We start from the raw sequence: 25,990 nt of genomic DNA on the forward strand, positions 1-25,990 counted from the left end.
ATACCAATTACATTTCTAAATGATTTACGTGATTTATCTAATTTTATTTCCCATGAATCCCACTTCCTCCTACTTTTTTACATTTAACTCATCTTCTAGGGAAGATTAAGGATGTAAGAATTCTATGAACATATTCTTAGGAATTCAGTCCCCATTGATCTCTTTCTTAGCTAAACTTCTATCATGTGTGTGTTTCCCACAATTTATAGTTTTTTATACTGTGATAAATTATACTGTGAGGTATTAATCCACATGGTTTTATTCTGCCCACTTCATTCTCTTTTCTAACTGCAAGATATGAAGCTGCATATTGAGGGAGAACTTTTAGTGGACCTAAGGAACTGACATTCGGTTACTATTCAGTCTTATTAAAGACTAGGAAAATAGTTGTGCCCTAAGTATGAATTCATCTCACACGCTAGTAAAGTAATGCTCAAAATTCTCCAAGCCAGGCTTCAGCAGTATGTGAACCATGAACTTCCAGGTGTTCAAGCTGGTTTTAGAAAAGGCAGAGGAACCAGAGATCAAATTGCCAACAACCGCTGGATCATCGAAAAAGCAAGAGAGTTCCAGAAAAACATCGATTTCTGCTTTATTGACTATGCCAAAGCCTTTGACTGTGTGGATCACAATAAACTGTGGAGAATTCTGAAAGAGATGGGCATACAAGACCACCTGACCTGCCTCTTGAGAAACCTGTATGCAGGTCAGGAAGCAATAGTTAGAACTGGATATGGAACAGCAGACTGGTTCCAAATAGGAAAAGGAGTACATCAAGGCTGTATATTGTCACCCTGCTTATTTAACTTACATGCAGAGTACATCATGAGAAAGGCTGGGCTGGAAGAAGCAAAAGCTGCAATCAAGATTGCAGGGAGAAATATCAATAACCTCAGATATGCAGATGACACCACCCTTATGGCAGAAAGTGAAGAGAAACTAAAAAGCCTCTTGATCAATGAAAGTGAAAGAGGAGAGTGAAAAAGTTGGCTTAAAGCTCAACGTTCAGAAAACGAAGATCATGGCATCTGATCCCATCACTTCATGGCAAATAGATGGGGAAACAGTGGAAACAGTGTCAGACTTTATTTTTTTGGGCTCCAAAATCACTGCAGATGGTGACTGCAGCCATGAAATTAAAAGACGCTTAATTCTTAGAAGGAAAGTTATGACCAACCTAGATAGCATATTAAAAAGCAGAGACATTACTTTGCCAACAAAGGTCCGTCTAGTCAAGACTATGGTTTTTCCAGTGGTCATGTATGGATGTGAGTTTTGGACTATAAAGTAAGCTGAGTGCCAAAGAATTGATGCTTTTGAACTGTGGTGTTGGAGAAGACTCTTGAGAGTCCCTTGGACTGAAAGGAGATCCAACCAGTCCATCCTAAAGGAGATCAGTCCTGGGTGTTCATTGGAAGGACTGATGCTGAAGCTGAAACTCTAATACTTTGGCCACCTGATGCGAAGAGTTTACTCATTGGAAAAGACTCTGATGCTGGGAGGGGTTGGGGGCAGGAGGAGAAGGGGACGACAGAGGATGAGATAGCTGGATGGCATCACCGACTAGATGGACATGAGTTTGAGTGAACTCCGGGAGTTGGTGATGGACAGGGAGGCCTGGCGTGCTGCGATTCATGGGGTCACAAAGAGTCGGACACGACTGAGTGACTGAACTGAACAGAACTGAAGCATGGATAAAAGTGGAAACACAGACTTTAGACATGAACAAATCCCAAAGAGCTGTTGTGATCCGTTCCGCAGCCGACTCACTCCTAAAGGCAAGTTCTCTTCTCCCTTTCAACTCTCAAGTGGGAGGACCTCAGATCACAAGTGTTATCAGAGAGAACAAATGTCAGAAAACACTGCCCCAGAGACTATGGCAGTGAAGTATCCAGGGCTGTGTGTGGTACGTAGGCCGCTGTTTAGAAGCAGATTCATGGAGCCCCTTGGACCCTAACACTGAGCTCAAGGCCCCTGAAGGTTGTGCAAGTTAGCTGAGAAAAAGAAAGGCACCACCTGCAAAGTGCTCAAAGCCAGAACCAGGGAAAGTCATAGCTGCAAATTTTGAGAGGGCATGCTCTGTGTTCTCATCTCCTTCTCTGAAAATAGCCTGTACTGAGAAAGATGTAACAAGAGTTTTAAACTTGAAATGACTGAGGAACAGCAAAAATGAAATTTCTTAAAAGTGACTAAATATGCTGTATCAGACAGAATGGAGGTTTGAGATAAAATGAAATTTAGTGCAACAAAATTTTGTTTTTGCACACCTGAGTCTGTGATTGTAAAACTCATTTCCATTTCAGTAATATACAGTATGCAGCCATTCCCAAAGTTTCTTTCTCACAAAAAACAAACAAAAAAGAAAACCTTTTCCAGGTAACCATGATTACTTTTCTTTGTTTTACATTAATTTTATGTTTCATGTTCCCATTGTCAGGTTAAACAGTTTTGTTTCCCAGAGCGATAGAAATTTGGACTTAATTTTTATTTTGAACTTTGATTTTGAAAACTTAACATGTAATATTTTCTCCTTAACCCACTCCAGTATTCTTGCCTGGAGAATCCCAGGGATGGGGGAGCCTGGTGGGCTGCCGTCTACGGGGTCGCACAGAGTCGGACACGACTGAAGTGACTTAGCAGCAGCAGCAGGGGACAGGAGATGGTCTTGATTTTGAGTTGATTGTATATACATACACATGTATATGCAATTTAAGCAAATAATTGTATTATCAAGATGGTATGACAGCCCAATATTTAAAAATGGCTGCTTTAGAGAAGAGTTAGAATTTTGGAAGCTGATAGTTTTCCTAATATTTATTATTTGACAAGTAAAGTTCCCCCCATATTCTGATCTACTTTTATGGGAGCATTCTCTTACTTGCAGACAAGTGTCCTAGGTGATACAACCATAGCTTGGCATTCTTTGACCTTGAGCAGTTTACTTGACCTGTCAGTCCTTTTGCCTCTCAGTACTTTGGTACTTTTCAGTTCAGTTCAGTCACTCAGTCGTGTCCGACTCTTTGAGACCCCATGGACTGCATGGTACTTCTACTATTTGTAAATTAAGGAAACCAACAATTCTTACTTCAAATTATGGTTATGAAGATTAATTTAGATAATCCATATAGAGTCCTTTGAAAGGTGTTTGCCTGCAGTAAGTGCCCTCGATGTGAGCCATTTGTCTTACATGACACACTTTGGGCTTTTAAAAATTGTGCTTCTGATAAGTTTTATCATTTCACACATTAAACACCAAGTGGTTTTCCAAGGAATAAAAAATGGTGATGTGATTATTTTAAAAGTCGGTCAACACCCAATAAGAATTTGTCTGCTGCCCTCCAATAAGATTCCAGAGATAAGTTCAATGACTTTTAAAAGCACTCTCCATATGTATACATATATGCCCTCTTTTTTTTGATACCCTTCCCATTTAGGTCACCACAGAAAACTGAGTATAGAGTTCCCTGTGCTGCATAGTTCAGTTCAGTCACTCAGTCGTGTCTGACTCTTTGTGACCCCATGAATCACAGCATGCCAGGCCTCCCTGTCCATCACCAACTCCCAGAGTTCACTCAGACTCATGTCCATTGAGTCGGTGATGCCATCCCGCCATCTCATCCTCTGTCGTCCTCTTCTCCTCCTGCCCCCAATCCCTCCAAGAATTAAAGTCTTTTCCAATGAGTCAATTCTTCACATGAGGTGGCCAAAGTATTGGAGTTTCAGCTTCAGCATCAGTCCTTCCAATGAACACCCGGGGTCTCATTACTTACTATTTTATACACAATATTTGGAGCTCCTTTCTATCTGCTGGATTGGATGCTGCCAGATTCAAAATGATTTTTGCTCAAATAAGCTCAATATTTAAAAAATATAAAAGTACTCATCAGAAATAGCTTTGGTTGTATATAGTCAAAGGACGACAGGACATTAGACACCATTTAGGTGGTATTTTCAATTAGACCTAAATAATTATTTGGCCTGTAATCTCATTCTACAAGGTTTCCCATATACCTGAATGTTTATTCGTGGTTTTAAACATTGAAGCTCTGTAAATTTCAGGGTAATAAGAGTCCAGTCCCTGTCTCCAAGGACTTTGGGAGTTACCTATTGGATAGAGGAGAGCAAGACTCTGCTTTTTTTTTTTTTTTTCCAACACCAAAAACATTTTGTAATGGGGTATAGCCAATTAACAATGTTGTGAAATTTCAGGTGAGCAGTGAAGGGATTCGGCCATATATATACATGTGTCCATTCTCCCTGGAGAAGGAAATGGCAACCCACTCCAGTGTTTTTGCCTGGAGAATCCCATGGATAGAGGAGCCTGGCATGCTACAGTCCATGAGGGTCACAAAGAGTCAAATATGACTGAGTGGCTGAGCACATCCATTCTCCCCCTAACCCCACTCCCATCCAGGCTGGCAATTAACATTGAGCACAAGTTTCATGCGTATGCAATAGGTTTTGTTGGTTATCCATTTTAAATACAGCAGTGTGTACATGACTTTCCCAAAGTCCTTAGCTATCCCTTCCCCCCAGCAACCACGAGCTCATTTTCTAAGTTTGTGAAGACTCTGCTTCTTATTACCTAAATTCAGTTGAGCAACAGAGAAGAGGGAAGGAGTCCAGGACACACCGCCGGACAGAGGCCAGAGGGAGGGTTACACAGAGAAAGAACGTGCTGCCCTCGTACTGCCTCTGGGTCTGGAAAGGTTAGTACAGCTTAGAATTGAATATGATCAGAAAGCATTATAACTGGCTGGCACCAGTAAAGTAGATTTTAAAATGAATGACCTGAGATTGTGAAGAAGAAAAACTTTTTTCACAGAGATAGCATCTTTATTACCATTATCAATGATACCAGTAATTACAACTAGTTGTTTTAATAAATGCATATATTTCATCTTACTTGATCTCCATGGTATTATGAAATAAATATTGTTATCATCCTCATCTTTTAGAGGAGGAAACTTAAACACAGAGAAGTCAAGCAATAGGTCCAAGACCATTTGGGATACTATCAACCCAGCAACTTGTCTCCACAATCTGCAATCTTACCCACTCACTCTCTGTCCCAAAGTTCCTCTGCAGAACCCAGGCTATCAATGTGTGTCCCAGAGCACATGAAAAAAGAAAAGATCCAACCAACCATCAAGGATCCTGTCCTGTGTGGCCAGAGGCAATTGATCAATAGACATCAAGCCAGGCAAGCTTTTACAAGATAAAACCCCTTTGTGGACAATAGCTATATTTGGGCTTCACAAGAAGTCGATAGTTACCAACTTATTTGCTTGCCAGACCCAGAGCAGTCTGAATTCCCTTTTTTCCTGCAGCCCAAAGGACTGCCCCTTTCCCTATCTCAAGTCTCTCTGTCTCTCTGTCTTTCCTGTCCTCTCTTCTTCATTCTTCCTGTTTACAAAGATAAAAAATACAGGTCACAAAAGGTTATGTGTGTGTGCTAAGTCGCTTCACTAGTGTCTGACTCTGGGCGGCCCCATGAACTGTAGCCCGCCAGGCTCCTCTGTCCGTGGGGTTCTTCAGGCAAGAATACTGGAGTGGGTTGCCATTTCCTACTCAGGGAATCTTTCCGACCCAGGAACTGAACCCCTGTCTCTTATGTCTCCTGCATTGGCAGGCAGGTTCTTTACCCCCAGTGCCACTTGGGAAGCCCTACCAAATATTGTAAGATAATTTGTAGACTTAACCTTTCAAGTCAGATATACCACCTATATACTCCCTTTTGCCTTTTCTTAGAAAATGTTAATTGTCCTTCTAATTTAATTCAGCACTTCCCCAACTGTCTTTATGAAACACTGTTCCAGTAGATGTTAATAAAGATATCCTAGGGTGACACATGGTCAAATAAGTTTGGGAAATAAGGCATACCAGGACCTTCTCTTGGAGCTGTGTTATGAGAATAGTAAGACTGAGAAATCATGAAGTAAGGAAACTGTTGAATATGACTTTGAATTTAAATATTCTGGGTCCTCTTATATACTGGGCTCAGTTTTGTTTTGTTTGTATTGGAGTATGAAAAAACTTTTAAAGTGAGAGGAACAAAAGAGATTAGAGGAAAATCCATATTTCTAAAAAGTCAACTTCTATGACATAGTGCTACAATATAGACTATTCATATTGTAAGAATGTTTTATGGTAAAAATTATTGAGCCAACAAAGTTTTAATTCAAAATATTTTTCCTCTGTGCTTTCAAATGGAAATAAATTCTCCCCATGTTTATTACCTTTTAAAAATACAATTGCATTATTGTTTCTGTCTTATTATGAGTTAGCATTTATACAACCTCAGGTTTCTTATTTCCTTAGCCTTGAATATAAATGTTTGCTTTCTCTAACCCTTAACATTCCCAGTAAGATGATATGCTTTACCTGTAGTAAGAGATATTTGTTGTTGTTCAGTTGCTAAGTTGTGTCTGACTCTGCGACCCCATGAATTGCAGCATGCCAGGCTTTCTTGTCCTTCACTATCTACCTGAGTTTGCCCAAACTCATGTCCATTGAATCAGTGATGCCATCCAACCATCTTATCCTCTGTCATCCCCTTCTCCTCCTGCCCTTAATCCTTCCCAGAATCAGGGGTTTTTCCAGTGAATTGGCTCTTCGTATCAGGTGGCCAAAGTACTGGAGCTTCAGCTTTAGCATCAGTCCTTCCAATTTATATTCAGGGTTGATACCCTTTAGGATTGACTAGGTTGATCTCCTCAGGAGCCTAGTAGGCTGCAGTCCATGGGGTCGCTAAGAGTCGGACACGACTGAGCGACTTCCCTTTCACTTTTCACTTTCATGCATTGGAGAAGGAAATGGCAACCCACTCCAGTGTTCTTGCTTGGAGAATCCCAGGGACAGGGAAGCCTGGTGGGCTGCCATCTATGGGGTCGCACAGAGTCGGACACAACTGAAGCGACTTAGCAGCAGCAGCAGGTTGATCTCTTTGCAGTCCAAGGGACTCTCAAGAGTCTTCTCTAACACCACAGTTTGAAAGCATCAATTTGTTGGCACTCAGCCTTCTTTATGGTCCAACTCTCACGTCCATACCTAACTATTGAAAAAACCATAGCTTTGACTACACAGATCTATGTTGGTAAAGCGATATTCCTGTGTTTTAATACACTGTCTAGGTTTGTCACAGGTTTTTAATCCAAGGAGCAAGCATCTTTTAATTTCATGGCTGCAGTCACCGTCTGGAGTGATTTTGGAGTCCAAGAAAATAAAATCTATCACTGTTTCCACTTTTTCTTCATCGATTTGATGTGATGTGACCAAATGCCACGATCTTAGTTTTTAAAAAGTTGAGTTTTAAGCCAGCTTTTTCACTCACCTTTTTCACCTTCATCAAGAGGCTCTTTAGTTCCTATTCACTTTCTGCCATTAGAGTGGTATCATCTGCATATCTGAGGTTGTTGATATTCTCCTGGCAGTCTTGATTCCAGCTTGTGATTTATCCAGCCCAGCATTTCTCATGATGTACTGTGCATATATGTTAACTAAGCAGGGTGACAATATACAGCCTTTATGTACTCCTTTCCCAATTTTGAACCAGTTCATTGTCCCATGTCCAGTACTAACTGTTGTTTCTTGTCCTGCATACAGGTTTCTCAGGAGGCAGGTAAGGTGGTCAGGTATTCCCATCCCTTTAAGAATTTTCCACACTTTGTTGTTGTCCACCCAGTCAAAGACTTTAGTCACAATGAAGCAGATTTTTTTTTTTTGGAATTCCCTTACTTTTTCTGTGATTCAGCAGATGTTGGCAATTTGATTTCTGGTTCCTCTGCCTCTTCTAAACCCAGCTTGTACATCTGGAAGTTCTTGATTGATGTACTGCTGAAGCCTAGCTTGAAGGATTTTGAGCATAATCTTGCTAGCATGTGAAATGAGTGCAATTATATGGTAATTTGAACATTCTTTGGCATTGGCTTTCTTTGGAACTGGAATAAAAACTGAACTTTTCCAGTCCTGTGGCCACTGCTGAGTTCTGCAGATTTGCTGGCATATTGAGTGCAGCACTTTAATAGCATCATCCCTTAGGATTTGAAATAGTTCAGCTGGAATGCTATCACCTTCTCTAGCTTTGTTTGTAGTGATTCTTTTTAAGGCCCACTCAACTTCACACTCTAGGATGTCTGGCTCTAGGTGAGTGACCACACCATTGTGATTATCCAGGTCATTAGAAACGTTTTTGTACAGTTCTTCTGTGTATTCTTGCCACCTCTTCTTAATCTCTTCTGCTTCTGTTAGATCCTTGCTGTTTCTATCGCTTATTGTGCCCATCTGTTCATGAAATGTTCCCTTGGATCTGGTAAGAGACACAGAAATATACCAATATATTTTTTAAAATTTATATTCCTTATGCAGCAAGAAATCTGTATCTTAAACACTTGCCCCTTGATACTTAGTCTAATATTCATTTAAAAAATCACTGAAATCCTTCCAAAGATATATATATATATATATCTATATATATATCTATATCTATCTTACAAACTTAAATAAATTTAAATTAGCTTTCTAAAAGCTATACAGGTACCAAATAGTAACATAACAAACTACTTGTAAAAGGCATCCAGTATGGTTTTCTTTTCTCAATATTAAGTAAAAATTTTTATGTTTTGAAGCAGAATTTTTAGTTCTTGTGCAATAGAAGTTGTAACTTTTGGCAGTTTAAATAAAAATTTATTTTAAATTCTAAGGTGAACATACATATTGTTCCCTAACAGTGCCTAGAAAAAGTGGACACTCAATTAATTTGAAATTAATTTCTTTAATCTTATATGTTTGTTGCCACAGCAGCTTTTCATATTTTCTTCCTTGAAGTCACTATCTTCTGGCAGAAACTGCCATATCTTACGAAGGATGGAGAAATATTCTCTGCCTTTATGTTAGACAACGTGTTCTTTGTGTTAGTCAGTACTTGGTAACTGGTCTCTGACTCATGCTTGAGGAAGAAGCTACGATGTTAGGTTCTCTATGAAGCTTCCCCTTCTGAAAGCTACCCCCTCTGTAGGTTTCTCACAGTACCATAGACCTTCTATTAGACCATCTATTGTATGATTTCATAATAATTTTTCTATGTGTCTGCCATTCCATGAAGCTAGAGTTTTATAATTTTTGGACCCAGGAATATCTGGTGCCAAGGAGGAATAGTTTCTTAAATTAAGTAATTCTGTGAACCAATGAGTTTTTAACTAGAATTTGTATATGAAAATAATAAATAATTTTGAAACATCAAAGTAGCATAGCACAATGCATCTACTGAGAGATTTATACTGACACAAGGTAAGGATTTAGATACGGGCAAAAACTGCCTTTCATGATCATGCATCCTTATGTCTTCTGACTAATCTTTGATATTACTTGCCACCTGGATGCATAAACCTAAGGTGATGCATTTCATGAAAATGCTGGAAATCTTAGCATATATCTAATTTTTAAAATTTTCTCTGTCAGTTGTCTCCTCTGTAGGAATGTAGGCTAACCATACCTAATTACAGAATTTTCTATAGATTTAAATAATAACATGGAAGTATTTAGCCTGACAACTGATCCATAATAATATATCATCAAATACTTGTCCTCCCCCTTATCCTTTCGTAGAATTTTTCAAGTTGTCCTTATAAGGAGGAATAAATAGTATTCTGTTTTTATATTTAATAATTTAATTTAGATAATTTAAAAAGCATATTTAAAATAAAATAAAATTTAAAAAGGCAAGAGCACTGGAACCAGAATAATTTAGAAAAAAACTAACCTCACTCTAGTAACAGGGTACAGTATTTGGGAATCAAAGAGGTGTAAACTATTCCAATTACCCAGGAAATTAATATTAAATTGACTAGCACTTCTGAAAGTATAATGACATACAAAAAATATTAAAGTAATACACTAGCAAATATCAGGCCAGATCCTGGGAGAAGATATGTGAAAAGAGGTGAAATATACAAAATAAAAATAAACAAAAAGAAACATCAGGAGAAAAAGAGAGCAATATTTTAGCTGAGGGGCTTTGTTTTTTTAACTGCTCTTAGGGCAATGTAAGACGAGCATTTCCTCAGATCCCTGAAACTTTATCTGTTAAATGACCAAGATTAGATGACTCTTAAAATTTCTTCACATTTTGTAATAAAAAGTCACGAGCAAGAGAGAAAAAGTGTGTCATACATGGAAGTGGGTGAAAGGTCTTTGAACTAAGAGTCACAGCTATTTATAAATGAGTAAATGTGGATGTCCCATGAGCCCAGAGCCTTGTGGTTGTCTACTCTAGAATCTTCATGTGTAACTGTCCTCTGTGTCTAAGCTACATCTCTAGAAGATGAGCTCCTTAAGGTAAGTGTTGCTAACCTATCCAAGCCAATTTGGGCACACATTGTTACTGGGTTATCTTGGTACATGTTGGTAGCTTTCAATAAATAACAGTGGGGAGAGCTACAGATCTTTCTCAAAACAGGTACAAAGAAAGCCCTCTCAGTACTGGCTTCTAACAGAAGCAGTAAAGAAGCAGTTAAATAGCAAGGTTCCCCAGCCTGCTCCATGGGATTTGTGAAGTACCCACTCTCTGTCCTTCTAAGTGTCCCAATAGTTCTTGCCTGGAAGTTTCATCAGGGGCACACACAGCATGCTAACTATAGAATTCAGCTAACTGTCCAATCCCACTCAGGCAGCCAGGAATGCCCTGAAATCAAGAGCTAGACAATAAACTTGGTGGGTTCTTATAGCCTGTGATATAAGGATAGAGAGTTAGCCAGTAATTTTTCTGGTCAGTTCATAAATCTTTGAAACCATTAATTTCACCAGTGAAAACCTCTCTGTTATATTTATTGTGAAAATTTCCAGAGTTTAGGAGAAAAGGCAACTAAAATACATATTTTGATTACATGCTAAGTAAACAGTTCTAGAATGAATATTCTCAACTAGGTTAGCTGTCCACTTAGACTAAAAGTATTCAATACTCCATCATTGCATTTTATTTTCAAGGTTTTGAAGTACATTCCAGAAAATCTCACTGGAAGGATCAGGCTTTCTTCTTCTTGATGACAGGATTCTAAGAACACAGTGGACACATAACAGATTTTCATTAAGTATGTGTGTGGGTGTGTGTATGAGGCTACATGTCATCATTAATCCTTAGAGAATTAATGCCTTAAGTACTATCAGGAAAATCACATATTTTTGTCTAATTTAGCATATACTGTAATGGCTTGATTTGCTTTTAGAATATATTTATCTTAGTTTCTTCTTATGAGTTGCATATATAATAGCATAGTCAGCAAACATTGCTAATCTTACATGGCAAAAGAATGTCGTAACTAGCATAAACTTGACCTTGTCCGTTTTGCAAAACCCTGCCCAATGCTGCTATCATCTCCAGCTTTCCGCATTCACTGATGCCTTGTTTCTTATCCTGAAGGCCAGTGTGCAATGTTGTTATGTGGTTCCTAGGAAGACTATAAAGTCCTACACAAAGACAAAGGATGAAAACAGTCAAGGGAATTGCTATAAGAAAATAAGTAGGGATATCTCTGGAGAGGGAGTTGCTTCTGTGTTCCTTTAAGCATCACAGAGTAATTGTTTCTTTTTTAAGGAAAGAACCAGGAGAAGAGAAGCTCATTTTCAAGCTAGAGAGCTTGGCAAACACAAGCTGCAGGGTTTACTTTGGTTTAGGAATCCCACTGCCTCACTGGAGTGTCAATCAAAATTCCACAGCCATTCTTGGATACTTGGAGGTGGGGCTGACGGATGTACAGCGGTGATTTGACCCAGCACTTGAGGCAGACACAACAAGAGTCATCAGTGTTAATTTCGTTGTCCTCCAACCAGCATTCTGAAAGTGCGTTGACACTGGTGGCCTTGCACTTTTTCATCGGACTTCCAACTGGTAATTACACCTATATTATCACTGTGAAGTTATCTAACCTAACAAAGTAGGACTCAAAACCAGTGCCTGTAATACTAAAGTCTCTTACTTTGATCTGATTTTTGCATTGTTCTTGTCCAGTTTAAGTTGTACGTGCATTTTTTCTCTTCTCCTAATGAATAGAGTATATGAGATAGTATAGACATTAAGAAAGCCTGTCCCAAGCTTTTAGATAAGAAATTGTGTCTAAAAGGAAACAGAAGGAGTTGGTCAGGTTTTGTAATTTTGCTATGATGTTGTCAGTAATAACTAAATATTAGATGATAAGAGGACATTCAAAAATATTTGAAATTGTCTAAACCTTCCAGCACACCTGTGCTTGTATACATGCTACAATGGAGGAATATCTTAGTAGAGCAATATATTAAAAGATCAAAAACTATCTTTTATTCTAAAGAAAATACATGCCCAGGAAGACTTAAATTACAGATGGCCACTTTTACCTGAAGAGGCAATTATAATGAGTGTTATTGTATATGTTTGGGACTCTCATATTAAGATTGTAAGGCAGAGCAGTTGTTCTTTCCAGTCTTGGAGCAAGAAGAATCTATCATCGTCCATGGACAGGGAAGCCTGGTGTGCTGCAGTCCATGGGTTAGCAAAGAGTCGGACATGACTTGGCCACTGAACAGCACCAACCAGTAGAGGTCACAGGCACTTTGTACCGAGACATTCCTGGAATGGATCTAGTCCATTAGGGGTTACTGTGACTTGCTAGACAGGTGACTTTGGAATTGTATTTTATCCTCAAGGTAGGGAAACTCAGTCATCATACTGTACACCTGACTTGGGCTACTGAATCTTTAATGCAATAGCTAGCAGGATACAAGCAGTAACATTATAAAATTTGCCATTAAATTAAAGCCAATTTTCTCTTTGCAAATCATTGTCACGAGGTTTTTCATGGCAAGAACAAGCTACATAAAATGACAATGGGAGGCAGAGAAAACCGGGTATAAGAATTATGTAAAATTTTACAGATTCCACACTTAATCATTTTATTGGTCACATATAATCATTTCTATTAATGACATTTATTTCAGCCTATATTATTATACAGTGTTTTGTAAGGCTTACCTTAATTTTATTTCATTGTGATTATCTTAAAGAGCTGGAAACTGTAAATTAAAATTAGATGCAGTGGTTTGCCTCAGTGAGTACTGTGTCAAGACAGCAGAAATGTTAATAAAAGCTTATTCAAGGGCTAATTCACAACTTTGCTTGCATCTTAGACACATACAATTCTAACTGACATTTTGGTAGTTAATATTGTTACATAAGTATTCCAGACAATCCATATTTTGAATTAAACTCACAAATAATTGCAGACTTACAATTACGTGTGTTACCTAAATGTAAATGATTATAAAACAAAAAAACTGAGAGGCATGCCTTATAGTAATGCTACTAAACAGATTATATATATATATATATATTTATATATATAAAGTTAAGGACTTTATGAATGCCAGCATTATGTAAATCACTTTGGAGAGTTGGATTATGTGTTGAATCTTGTTTATTCATTCAACACACATTTGTTTGCCCACAACAAACTAGGTATTGATCATTTCCCATTCCTAATTTCATCCACTTTACACTTTGGGTAATCAATTAATTCTCTAGTATGAACATCATTATTTAATAAATTAAATCTATCACTACAGGGGATGTTGTATAAGGGTCACTGCTCTACTGGATAACTGGGGAAACTTCCACTGAGATTGGTACCACAGTTTCTCAGATTTTTCCCTTAAGGATGATGAAAGATCAGTGGACTCCTAAGTATCTCAAGTCTGTGGAGTCTTAGGTTGCTTAGAAACCTGGTGACTATGGGCTTGCTATAGCAACCCAACTTATCAGTGAACGCAAAACTAACTTACCTGGCATTTTGCCAAATCTGCATATTTTTCTAGTATGAATATTCCGATCAGCCCTTCCATCACATGACTGTTTATTAGTCACACAATCAAGCTAAATAATACTACAGTTTACCAAATTTTGAAAAGAATAACTTATAATAGTTAGCAAATACAAGAAAATTAAGCTTAAGCTCACTATGTAATTTTAGTTACTTGAAATGTGTTATGTCACCTGGTTATTATCCCATTGCCTAAATTTGATTATACATACATTAAGATTTGCACCAAATTAGAAGCATGGGAAAGTTGGGCTAGTATGGTGTATCATCTATGTGATAATAAAAAGGCTCTACAAATGACTTCTATTAATATTTATAAATCCATAAATTTATCCATACATGTATATGTAGTGTATTTCAATGATATTTTACATTATAAACCCCCTTTTAACATATAAATATATTTCTTTAAAATTATTTACCACATTATTTCTCTTTAAAATCTTATATTTGTAATTTGTATACACAAATATATTAGAAAATTAATTTACTTGAAAAGCACATTTTTCCAATAATGGAACAGACTGGGGAATGTAATCTCATCGTCAGTCTAAGTATTTGCTCTTTGTAGTATATTTTCAACTCTTTGCCTCCTTTGGTTCAAGGCATGGTTTGAGATTTTAATAGTATCTTTCAGTTTATCAGTTTTTTACATTGTTGTTCAAGAACAGCAATCTCCTCGGTACCTCTTCATATGTGGGAATTGTATTTATCTTATCTCCTTATTGATTTCGACTCTCATGTTCATCACAGCCAACAGCACAGGTGGACCCAGCAGCCTTTCCTGAGCCTAGAGGCCTGTAAGGTTTTAGTTACTGTCCTTTTCTCCTGGGTTTTGGCATTTATGCATTTTGTTTTGATATTTAATAAGAGTTTGTCATATTAAAAATTCTCTTGAGAATGAAAGAGTCAGTGTGACTTAGGTTTTTATGCGATAAGGATGCATTTGCTACTTTCAACTTTTCTTTACACATCATTTCTACAGAATTGTGCAACTGATAAAATTTTTGACCCCTCTAGTATGTCAGTTTACCTGGGTAGTGCCCATGGTAATGATATGATGATATATCTCATCTCACAGATGGAAACAAGTAGGAAGACAAAAAGTGGGCTATTTTCATTAAATTAACTGCCATCAGAACAGAAAAGCCAATTCTCAGGGGCCCTTGTTTAAGGGTCCAATGACTGGGCTACCATGGCACCTTCAACAGGGTGCATTTGTGCAATTGGATAAAGGCCTATTTTTTAACAAAATAAGTGAGCAGTCCAGTACAAATGCACTAAATAACCCAAAGGGATCAAACTATTAGCAAGGGATCACACGTTAGCTTATAAAGAGATAGTAGATTGGCATGTACAATTAGATGGTAGAGTATAATATTCAGGAGACTTAGAATTTTTGATGGGCAAAAAACCCAATACAAGGAATGATCTATATTTAACCATTATTTTTGGCCTATGATTGAATTATTTTCATAAATTTTTGAAATCTTTAATCAATATGTCTATTCCTGGAAATGAAAATATAAACATAATTGGTCCACCTGACCATTTATAATATTTGAGAAAAGCTTATCATGTAGTGGTAAGTCATTTGTCCTCGTACTGTAGCTACTCAATACATATCTGTGGAACAATAGAAGCCCTCCTTGAGAATAAATATTTTTCAGTGTGGAGGAACCAGACTGTTTAATAATTCAAATAACCAGTCCTTTTAAATTCTATGTTGGATAGCTTGGAAAAGTAAATATATTCTTCTGCCAAAGTATTTAACATACCCATGTCTCTTTAATGTATGTTGTGATACTTGTAGTATAGGTTTTTCGGCCTTTATTTGATGAATATCTGAATGCCTATTATGTGTCAGGAACTATTTTAAAATCTGGCATATGAAAGTAGATATTCCCAACACAGTTCTCAGTGAATATATTATGGAGAGTTCCACTGTGACCTTCTCCCTTGGAAGTCATAAATGAGTATATAATGAACTGAGCTTTTTTGTTATACTTTGTATGAGTAGGACACTAGAGCATTCTGGAGATATAAAGATGAATAAATAGAGTCACGTGGCTTTTTGTATGTGCTTAATATTAAGACCTCTGCTTATTGCACATGGTATACAAAACCATGTTGTAGGGACTGTTTATTTCCTTTTTTTTAAGGGACCTATTGATTAAATCACATTTCTTGATGATAGTTAATGAGCGAGAAATTTGGTTAGATGTTGAGTTATTTAAAATGTGTGTGATCTACAGTTCACATTTTACATAGAATCTCAGGATATGAGTTTGAGTGTTTTCAACTCAAACCATTGTATCAATTTAGGGATTTGGGGCCTATAATCTGGGCTTCCCTGGTGGCTCAGAGGTTAAAGTTTCTGCCTGCAGTGTGGGAGACCTGGGTTCGATCCCTTGGTTGGGAAGACCCCCTGGAGAAGGAAATGGCAACCCACTCCAGTACTGTTGCCTGGAGAATTCCATGGATGGAGGAGCCTGGTGGGCTAGAGTCCACAGGGTCGCAAAGAGTCGGACATGACTGAGCAGCTTCACTCACTCACTTAACTGAAAAACTTCAGAGTTAGCACTCTGTAGGCACAGTTAGATCAAACTGTTTGTTCTTCTGAACTTATCTGCTCTTGCCTGTTATTTGGGCATTGGCTTTCACCCTAGTTTCCTTGAAGTTCTAAGATGGTTCCTGGCAGCATTCGTACATGTTTACTTATTACAAATAAATATGAAGATGGGGAGAGATAATAGTGAAAAGATCATTCCCACCCACACTGAACAAAAGAGCAAAGCTTTTGTGAGTCCTGAGGAGATGTATGTTTTTATAACACTGAAGTTCTTATAACATTTTAACTTACAACAATTAAATAGGGATTTAATAAAAAAAATATTAAATAGAACATTGACATTTTTAGAGGCAATATCATGTTCAGTTCAGTCACTCAGTCATGTCCAACTCTTTGCGACTCCATGGAAATATCATGTTAGGACCACGATAATAAACTTTTGAATCTTTTCTTCTGTACTCAGTGTTGTGAGTCATCTCTGAAAGCGAAGTCAGTTGCTCATGGTTTCTGCAACACAAGTTACTTCTAACTACATAGGATATACTAATGATCTGTTAGGCTAGGATAAGTTCTTGAAGAAACATTATGATCTTCCTTTCCTCTGGGAAATTCTTAAACATGTGGAAATGTCCCTTAAAGGTTATGATTTAATCAAAAAGGCTGAATTTAGTTATATTTATTCATTATGTTTCATCTTTAAAAACTGAAGCCAGTTCCCTGAAACATATCTCAACACATATGCATTGGAATTTTAAAAAAAACTATGTTGTCTACTTTCAATTTTAATTTTAGTCACCTAATATTGGATGAAGATTGTCTGAAAGGATGACATTTTCAATGGTGGAATAGTTTATCATAAAAAGAAAAGGTTTCCCTGTAATTAGTTTGCACCAAAAGACTTAAAAAGAAAATCACTACAGTATTTTTTTCCCCTAACCTACGTGACATGGTAAATGAGCCAGAGAAATTTCAGTAAATAGCACAAATTTAGTTCAATCTTTATTTGGTTTTAGTTTCCTAGCATAAAGAATTTAAATGTTTTCTACTATACAGGATGGTAAGGTGTGTGTGCACAATTGTGTCTTTGCAACCCCATGGACTGTAGCCCGCCAGGCTCCTCTGTCCATGGAATTTCCCAGGCAGGAAAACTGGAGTGGGTTGCCATTTCCTACTCCAACAAGATGGGAGTATGAGATTTAAAAAATAAATGGCAGAATATGGTTCAGTTATAACCAAAATGTTTTTGGTAATAGATGGAAATCTGTGATTGTGTACTGAACTACCACTGGAGGGTGGATGTTTTTCACAACAAAACTACCAGTTAAGTGGGTAATGTGAACATATCAATAAAAGGTGTGAAGGGCCAAATGAATTTATGGTTTCTGGTAATTTAGGAATAGCTGTGATTTTATAATTGCAGTAAGTTAATTTGCATGCAATTCCAAATTTATATACATAAAACCCCACTGAATTTTGAAAAACTATTAGCTAAAAAATGAGATGTCAAATAAAAATCAACTAGGATAGGTAAACGCAAGGTAACCAAGGAAGAAAAAAAGGAAAACAATGAAAACTGGGAAGAGAGAAGTCTATCCTGAAACTTATAAAAATAGTATTTGGGGACAGGCTTCTTTATAACATGGGAAATACTTAGTGGTTTTTAATTTTGAGTTGCATGAAATGGTATGGTTTCCATGGGCTTATTTCACCTCCAAATATTACTTTTAATGTAGTCCTCTTTTCTACAACCTACTGTGATTATCCAGTTTTCCCTGAGGGGTTGCAGAAAATGAGAGGAAAAACAGGCCTGCAGCAGTCTTGGAACCTGTCCAGAAAATGTTTTTAGTCCTTAGACTACTTGAAGGACGGTGCTCCAAACCTTGTAACACAGATTGGAAAACAATGATAATCCCAGTGTATTCACTCTGAACAGGAATTTTTTTGTGTGCCATTAACAAAAGGAATATTACAGAATACAATGAAACACACTGGGATAGGATCTCGATTCACATTTTTATCTTTATTCATGAACAGGAGGCATTGTGGAGTAGCAGAGTTTGCTTACTAAATACCACGACTGAATGCCCTGAAAGCCAGGAAAAGAGTTGTTAGAACAATCTCTGAGGCTACATGTACCAAGCAGTGCAGAACTAGCAGGGCCAGTAGAGTCATTTGAGGGTGACATTCCACAGCAATTCAGATTCCGTAACTTGCTGTTTACTTAAATCACAACCTCCTAACAAAGTGACGTTCGGGAATCTGTTAAGAGGATGCACGATTTGAGTCCTTGGTTGCCTTTTGGAGAACACTGAGGATGACAGACACTTTCATAAAGACAAGGCTGATGTTACCTAAACCTACTTAAGAACTGGAAGATTTGTTTCTACTTAACCTAAGGTAAATTCCTTTATCCAAGCCATCGTCAATGCCCCTTAATGTGAAGCAAACTTTAATGTGGTTACTAACACGTGAGTGCTAAAATGAAGTTTAATAGGTAAGTTGAACTTCTCTTTTACTTAAAATTTATTAAATTTTGTGCAGATACTAAGGGGAAAGTGTTACTGTATCCCTGACTAGTTGTCATTTGCTTCATTTAAGCAGCTAATCAAATGTGTCACAGAGAAACATGCAGGACAATTGCAGGGTTCTGCTAATTTAGAATTCTGGATTTTTATGAAATTTACCTTATGCATTAAACAGTACTAGTCTTCCATTTTTATTATGTTTAGGTTTTCATGTTTATAATTTACAGAATACAGTCATGAAAATAAAATATATAGAAATAATTTTAAATGATTTATAACATTTCCAGGAAAATATTTGCTTCCAGAAGTTTTATTACATATATTAGATAGATATACACTCTATATTTGGGTGTGCATGTATGTTACAGGAATTGGTTTGTTTTTACAAACTATTATATGAAGCTTTGTTCAAAATGAATAATACTATTAGAGTAAGATGTTCCAACTTTGAATACTTATGGATTCTTCAAAATCTTAATACATTTCAAGTTCTCCGAAGAAGTTTATTTGAGAAGTAGCACTCTAATCCAAACTCTTTGGTCTCTTGAAAGACAGAAAACTCAGGCTTTACCACAAGCAGATCTTCTCCTTAAGTCTCTGAGAACAAATCTGGGAAAATGATGATTTGATTTGACTGTGATGGGCTTCCCTGGTGGCTCAAATGGTAAAGAATCTGCCTGCAATTCTGGAGACCTGGGTTGGCAAAATCCCCTGGAGAAGGGAATGGCCACCCACTTCAGTATTCTTGCCTGGAGTATCCCATGGTGGAGGAGTCTGGCAGGCTACAGTCTAGGGGTCACAAAGAGTTAGACATGACTGAGTGACTAACACTTTCACTTTAGGGTTTGATAGACTGTTTAATACTGCTGTGCCACTTGAATGCAAGGTTTGTACTAAATGTTTTTTCGAAGTGTCAGGGCAGAAGGGTCAAACTTTTCCATTTCAAGCGAACAGAAAAACAAAGGCATTAGGAATGTACTATTTTCTATGTGGTGATTTCTAAAATTATTATTATATGACATGCTTCTTAGAAAGTATTTTCTCAGCTTTAAGAAGGAATTTGATTATGCTTCCCTGTCCCTGGAAAATGTGTGTGTGCGTGTGTGCGCATATGTGTATTCATGTATGAGTTTAACTCTTTCAGGAGTCTGACACCCAAGTGTTGTATATCTCCAAATTTAACAGATTATCAGTTGGCACAGACATTAACAAAATTGTTAAAAAGACGGACTAGAGTATGGTTGTCTCGTTTTTAGTAAATGGAACAAAATTACTGTTCTCATTATCCATCTAATTTCTTTCCTGGTTTTAAACATTCATCATGGCTCTTCAACTTTTTTTTTTTCTGCTGGTAGTTAAAAAGAGTGAAAAAAACCCTTTAGCATTTTAAAGCATATCATTTTGATCAAGCCATCAGCCACTGTGAATATGTAAATTGATTCTCTAACTCTTCTTAAAATTATTTTATTTTCTTTTTAAGATCCTACAGGGACTATTTATAATGTAGAAGACATTTCTCAAAAGAAAACTTTGTTGTACCCTTAATTCAAAGAATTTAGTATTTCTGCCACTTGAAATTACAAATTAATTGCTCATATAATTTTTTCAATCTGACACTGTCTAACTAAATACTATATTTTGTTATTGATTATTGATTTTTTCCCCCTACTATTTCATAACACCAAGTTTTGAGGCCAAGCTATCCTCTTACTTGAAGATTTCTGTTGTTCCCTCCTAATTATTTCCCTTCCACTGTGTGAACACAAATTGTACTGACAACTATGCAAATCTTAACACTTTAAGTTTCTTAGTATTGTTTAAATGTTGACATTTCTCCACTTCCTCAGAGAGTTAAGTCAGCTTTGCAAACAGTTCAAATAAAGATTAGATCTGCCAACATTTTTAGGCCTGTGGAATTTACATATTTATATGGCCCTGCCCATATGAGAACTATCCAGATATAGAGAGGTGTTCTCTCTTTATACACGGCTCCTACCATGGCTTCTAGGAAACATAGGGGAAAATTTACATCATGAATGCAGTAGGTTTGTCAATACTTTGATCGTGTGCTTTGATTCATCAGATGATGTAGCTTAAGTCTAAACTTTAATGACCCAGATATTCCACATTATCCTTAATGTTGTCCTTTGAAATTTTCCTTTAAATGTGATATTAAAAACTTCCATTTTAATCTCTTAAGCTTTCACTGGCATTATCATGTCTATGTCTTATGCATGTAATAGTCTCTTTAAATTATGAACATACGTATTTCATTCCTGTATGTGAAGCCCCACCTCATCGTATAAAACAGATAGAACCTGTCATTGGTTTAATACTTCCATAATGACCAGGGCAGCAATTGGCAAAATAGATATCTATTTGTGTAGCACACATAACCATGTGGTGCTATACATGTACATAAATATGTGTGTGTGTAAATCTCCATGGTTAGCTATCCCAAGGATTAAAGTGATAAATCAAATTTTGCCTTATGGTTTTACACTGGTAACTAAAGTTTTAAGATACTTTACAGTGTATCTGTGCAGTATTATGTGTTATAGGTCTTCAGAATGAATTTTATTTTTTGAGTTAATTTCAAAATAATTCTGTTAACTGTTAATTACAGAATACTTTCACTGTTCACTCCTTATTTATTGTACTTAGATATCATTTTTTATATTAGCTATTTAAAATTGTTATTCAGCTTGAACAAATGTGCTGAAAAGAATATGCAAATTAGGTATTGATCAAGAACTCATATATATATACACACACACACACAAACACATTTTTCTTTCAGAAAAGACTATAGGCGCTTTAGTCAGTCTATATGGGTTTTAATTATTATGGCATATAGTAGCTGTGTGACCTCAACTAGTTGTCTAAAAACATAGCAAGGTTGTATCATAGGTCAATAAGATAACTTATATGAGACACTTATTTCAACAACTGGCAGATAAGCCCTCAATACATGTTAACTCTGTTATTGCATATCATCATAATTTATAAGTCTTTGCTTAACCATATAATCTAGAATTGTAACGCACATGATACTAAAATTCTTTTCATTTGCTGAACTGTTAAAAAAAAAAGAGGGTCAGTTAAAAGTTTTTATCTACTACATAGAACCTGTATAAAGCTTTACAAATCTGCCGTATGACTTGTCAGCTTGAGGCTGTAGGTAGGTTCTGGAGTTACTCTCTTTGACAAGAAAGGAAATGAGAAATATGACTGTGGGCTGCTCATTCACAAAACCTATTATTGTTGTTATTAACAGAGCTGTGGTCAGAACTTGGGTCATGCCATGCAATTCCTCTTCTGCTATACATCCATTGTATGCCTCTCAGATATGTTGCAATATTTATAGTTACTCAATGTACTTCACTCTTCCTCTTTTACTTCACAAGTGTTACATGCCATGAATCAGCTAATCTAGAAATATGTTCTAAAGGATTTTTGAAACCATAGAAATGCTAGAATAAAGTCCATTATTTTTCCTATTTTTGGAGAAAGCATTTCAAAGCATGACATAATACTTAAAAGGGAATTACTGTGAAAGTTAACGGCATAAAAATGGAAATTTTCAGTAATTTAAAAATTCAATAAAGTTTAGTCAAAAAACTTAAAAAAAAAATTGTCAAATGTCAGAAGACTGGTTATTTCCTTACTAGCTAATAAGGAAAAGCTATCACAAATGTTTAAAAATATAAATGCTAGTATGCTTTAGACAATTGGTGAAACTTCACTCAAATATTTAGCAATAAAATAAGTACTTATTATAAAGAAAGTTTACTATGAGCCAGTGTGACCGATGGAGAAGGCAATGGCACCCCACTCCAGTACTCTTGCCTGTAAAATCCCATAGACGGAGGAGCCTGGTAGGCCGAAGTCCATGGGGTCGCTAAGAGTCAGACACGACTGAGCGACTTCACTTCCACTTTTCACTTTCATGCATTGGAGAAGGAAATGGCAACCCACTCCAGTGTTCTTGCCTGGAGAATCCCAGGGATGGGGGAGCCTGGTGGGCTGCCGTCTATGGGGTCGCACAGAGTCAGACACGACTGAAGTGACTTAGCAGTAGCAGCAGTGTGACCGATGTATGAAGATGGGCCTTTTCACATATTGTTGTATACATGTATGAACAGAAATTTGGTAAAACTCCCCTTGCCAAAACAAGTACATACTTCTCACCCAGAAATTTCACTTTCTGCCCTTTATTAGTGTCCTAGCACAGTAAACAAAATTATATATGTACATACATTTTTAGCATTGCTTTTGTAAGATCAAAGAACAATTTGGTTAGCCAAAAGTTTGTTTAGGTTCTTCCATCACATGTGTATGTTCAGTCATGTCCAACTCTTTGAGACCCCATGGACTGTAGCCTGCCAGGCGCTTCTGTCCATGGGAGTCTCCATGCAAGAACACTGGATTGGGTTGCTATTTCCCCCTCCAGGGGACCTTCCTGACACAGGGATTGAATCCGTGTCTCCTATGTCTCCTACATTGGCAGGCAGATTCTTTACTCTGAGCCACCAGGGAAGAAAGGTGTAACAGAATGGAAAAAGAAAAATCGAAAGTTCTATTACATATGATATTGGTCATTTAAAAGACAATGGTACATTTTTAGGACTATTTTTTCAATAATTGAGAAAGAAAAAAGAGAGTTAACACTATCAATGATATGAAAAGATCTCCAAGTCCCTATTAAAGAGACAAGTTGTAGAAAGTGTGATTCAGTATATATGGTTTAGTCCATATGTGTGTGTGTGTGTATGTGTGTGTTATAAACTTTTAAGTTTATACTTAGGAAATCAGTAAAATGATGACTGTATGCTGTGTGTTTATACTTATAAGTTTATAACATACAGAAGTGTATACATATAAGTTTATATATATATATATATATATAAAGTTTAAAATTTATAAAATTCCTAGGTGGTAGTGACATACCTAACATTGGTCACTTCTGAGGAATAAAATTGATGCTTGAATGAGACTTCTCATTTTATACCTTTTTATAATATTCAATATTTTTTACTTGTCCATATTACCTTAATGAATTCCCTAAAATAAAAATTTGCTCAATAGAAAATGATCACCATACCAATTATTTATCAAACAAATACTATATATGTCAAGAACTGCACTGAGTTCGTCACATTACTACTCTCACCTTTGCAACAATTCTGAGAGGGAGCTATTTCCACTATGACTTAGGTAAAGTAGTAGTAACAAGTCACACACTGTAGGAAGGGATGAATTCCAAATTCTGAGTTAGGTCCATTTACTTTCATAGCACATGCCCTTCATCTCAAAGCACTGTATATCTGTGGTATGAACAAATATATAATAACCTCTTATTTCTGGCCATTCTCATTTCTTTCAAAAATATTATTGTGGTTATGACAATCATGTGTGTCTAGTCATTCAACCGATTACCAGCTATGAGCCTGCTCTGTGCTCCTGGGGCTTCAGCAGTGCAATAAACAGACGAGGGTCTCTCATTCCATGGAGTCAACATTCTAGCAAATGCAGAGAAAGGACCAAAAAAAAAAAAGTCAAATGCTTGTCTGATGGTGCTGTGTGATCTCCAGTAATCAGAGCAGAAGGGAGAAAGGGACAATGACTTGAGGGGAAGGGAAGCACTTCGTTGCCTCACAGTCAGGCAGCTGTCAAGTGCTGCACACAGTCCATCTCAGTTAGTCCGTATTATGATCTCTTAGTTTTCTCCATTTTTTGATTAAGAAAGTAAGAATAAATTGTTAGTTAACTCCTAATCCCCAGTCAATATAGCTAGTGGTAGTACATCGCAAGTCACTGTAGTCTGTCTGATTCCAAATTCTAAGTGATCTTCCAGGTAAAAAGTTTGCAAAGCACTGTGCCTAAGCTGACTTGGCATACCGACAGTTTGAGCTTTCATTCTGCTACATCTGTCTAGTGTTCTAGTGGACTTAGAGAAGGTAAGGTATACGCTCGTATAAAAATACCCCTTAAAAATATTGCATATACATAATCTTGTAAAAATGAAAACCCCAGCATGCATTACTGAGAAATGGGTGTAGCAGTTTTCTGCCTTGTTGTTCAAGGTGAACATTTTGCTCAAAATACAGACATATGATTACAGATTTTACTTGGCTCTGGGTTTCCTGTGTCTTCCTGTATCAGGAACTGTTGTGCACAGTATTAAAACAGTTAACAGCTGCCTCTGGGAATGCAAATTTGATCCTTTGGGCTGCTCATGGGAAAGTGTGACATTTTCCTCTCCAAAGACAAAGAATTTAGATGTCATTAGACTACTGATTAAATAGTAATTCAAGTAAATTCAGTGTCAGCTTAGGTATCAATTTTACAGGTATTTTTTCTGAAATATCTAACTCTAACAATGTTCATTTTTTATATAATTTAATTATCCTTTCAGTGCATTTAAGATAGGCTGTTTAAAATAGCATCTGAACTTCTGTGTTGGTGGGCTATTTCTGAATTGTCACATTGGAGGGTATTTGTGTACATGTGTACTTGTGTATATTTGTGAGAATTAAGGCTGAGAAGGAAATGTTATCAAAGCAGCTTAAATACAATAAAATAGATATTCATAATCAAAATAATTATTAAACTAGCCTTTATATTACCTTTTTCATAGTATAACAAAGATAAAATGTCACAGCGATAAGGGAATCATCTTTTTAAATTATCTAAAATCTTTATTCTTTTTAAATGAAAAGCATAAATCATAATGAGATTACACAAGGCCATTTCTACTTTATCCTAATTAAGTGATACTTGGAAAAACAAAATCCCAATATAACGAAAGACCTCTATAACATTAATTTTTAAATAAATTTGTCTATAAAAATATCCTGGAAAAAGAAAGCAATGCTCAAGGTAAAACATTGCTTTGGGTTCCTTTCCAGTTGTATTGTACAGCTACCAAATGAAAGAATACAACACATGCCTAGACACAACACCACAAACAGCCCAGTGAGCACTGGCTTAAACATGATCTAATGAAGTAAATGTATTTCTGCCTGTTATTGTTATGCTGCTGTCTT

At 36.6% G+C, this 25,990-nt stretch overlaps 1 protein-coding gene across 17 annotated transcripts in view; it reads left to right on the forward strand.

Annotated features, from left to right (window-relative positions):
* LOC104994511 (platelet glycoprotein 4) overlaps positions 1–25,990 on the forward strand; it is a 92,802-nt gene that overhangs the window by 20,536 nt on the left and 46,276 nt on the right. For 5 of the 17 annotated variants that reach the window (XM_010848112.1, XM_010848107.1, XM_010848124.1 and 2 more), the window contains exons 1-3: positions 10,234–10,335; positions 10,984–11,087; positions 11,591–11,884. The exons of 1 other annotated variant lie outside the window; for it this stretch is intronic. The gene's annotated coding sequence lies outside the window, so the exon portion shown is untranslated. Of the gene's footprint in view, positions 1–10,230; positions 10,336–10,983; positions 11,088–11,590; positions 11,885–17,599; positions 18,814–18,855; positions 18,911–25,990 lie in introns of those variants that run through there. 11 more of the 17 variants (XM_010848113.1, XM_010848118.1, XM_010848116.1 and 8 more) reach the window with 8 other exon arrangements.

This window comes from Bison bison, unplaced genomic scaffold (assembly GCF_000754665.1).
Source record: "Bison bison bison isolate TAMUID 2011002044 unplaced genomic scaffold, Bison_UMD1.0 scf7180017864260, whole genome shotgun sequence".
In the NCBI taxonomy this organism is placed as follows: Eukaryota; Metazoa; Chordata; class Mammalia; order Artiodactyla; family Bovidae; genus Bison; species Bison bison.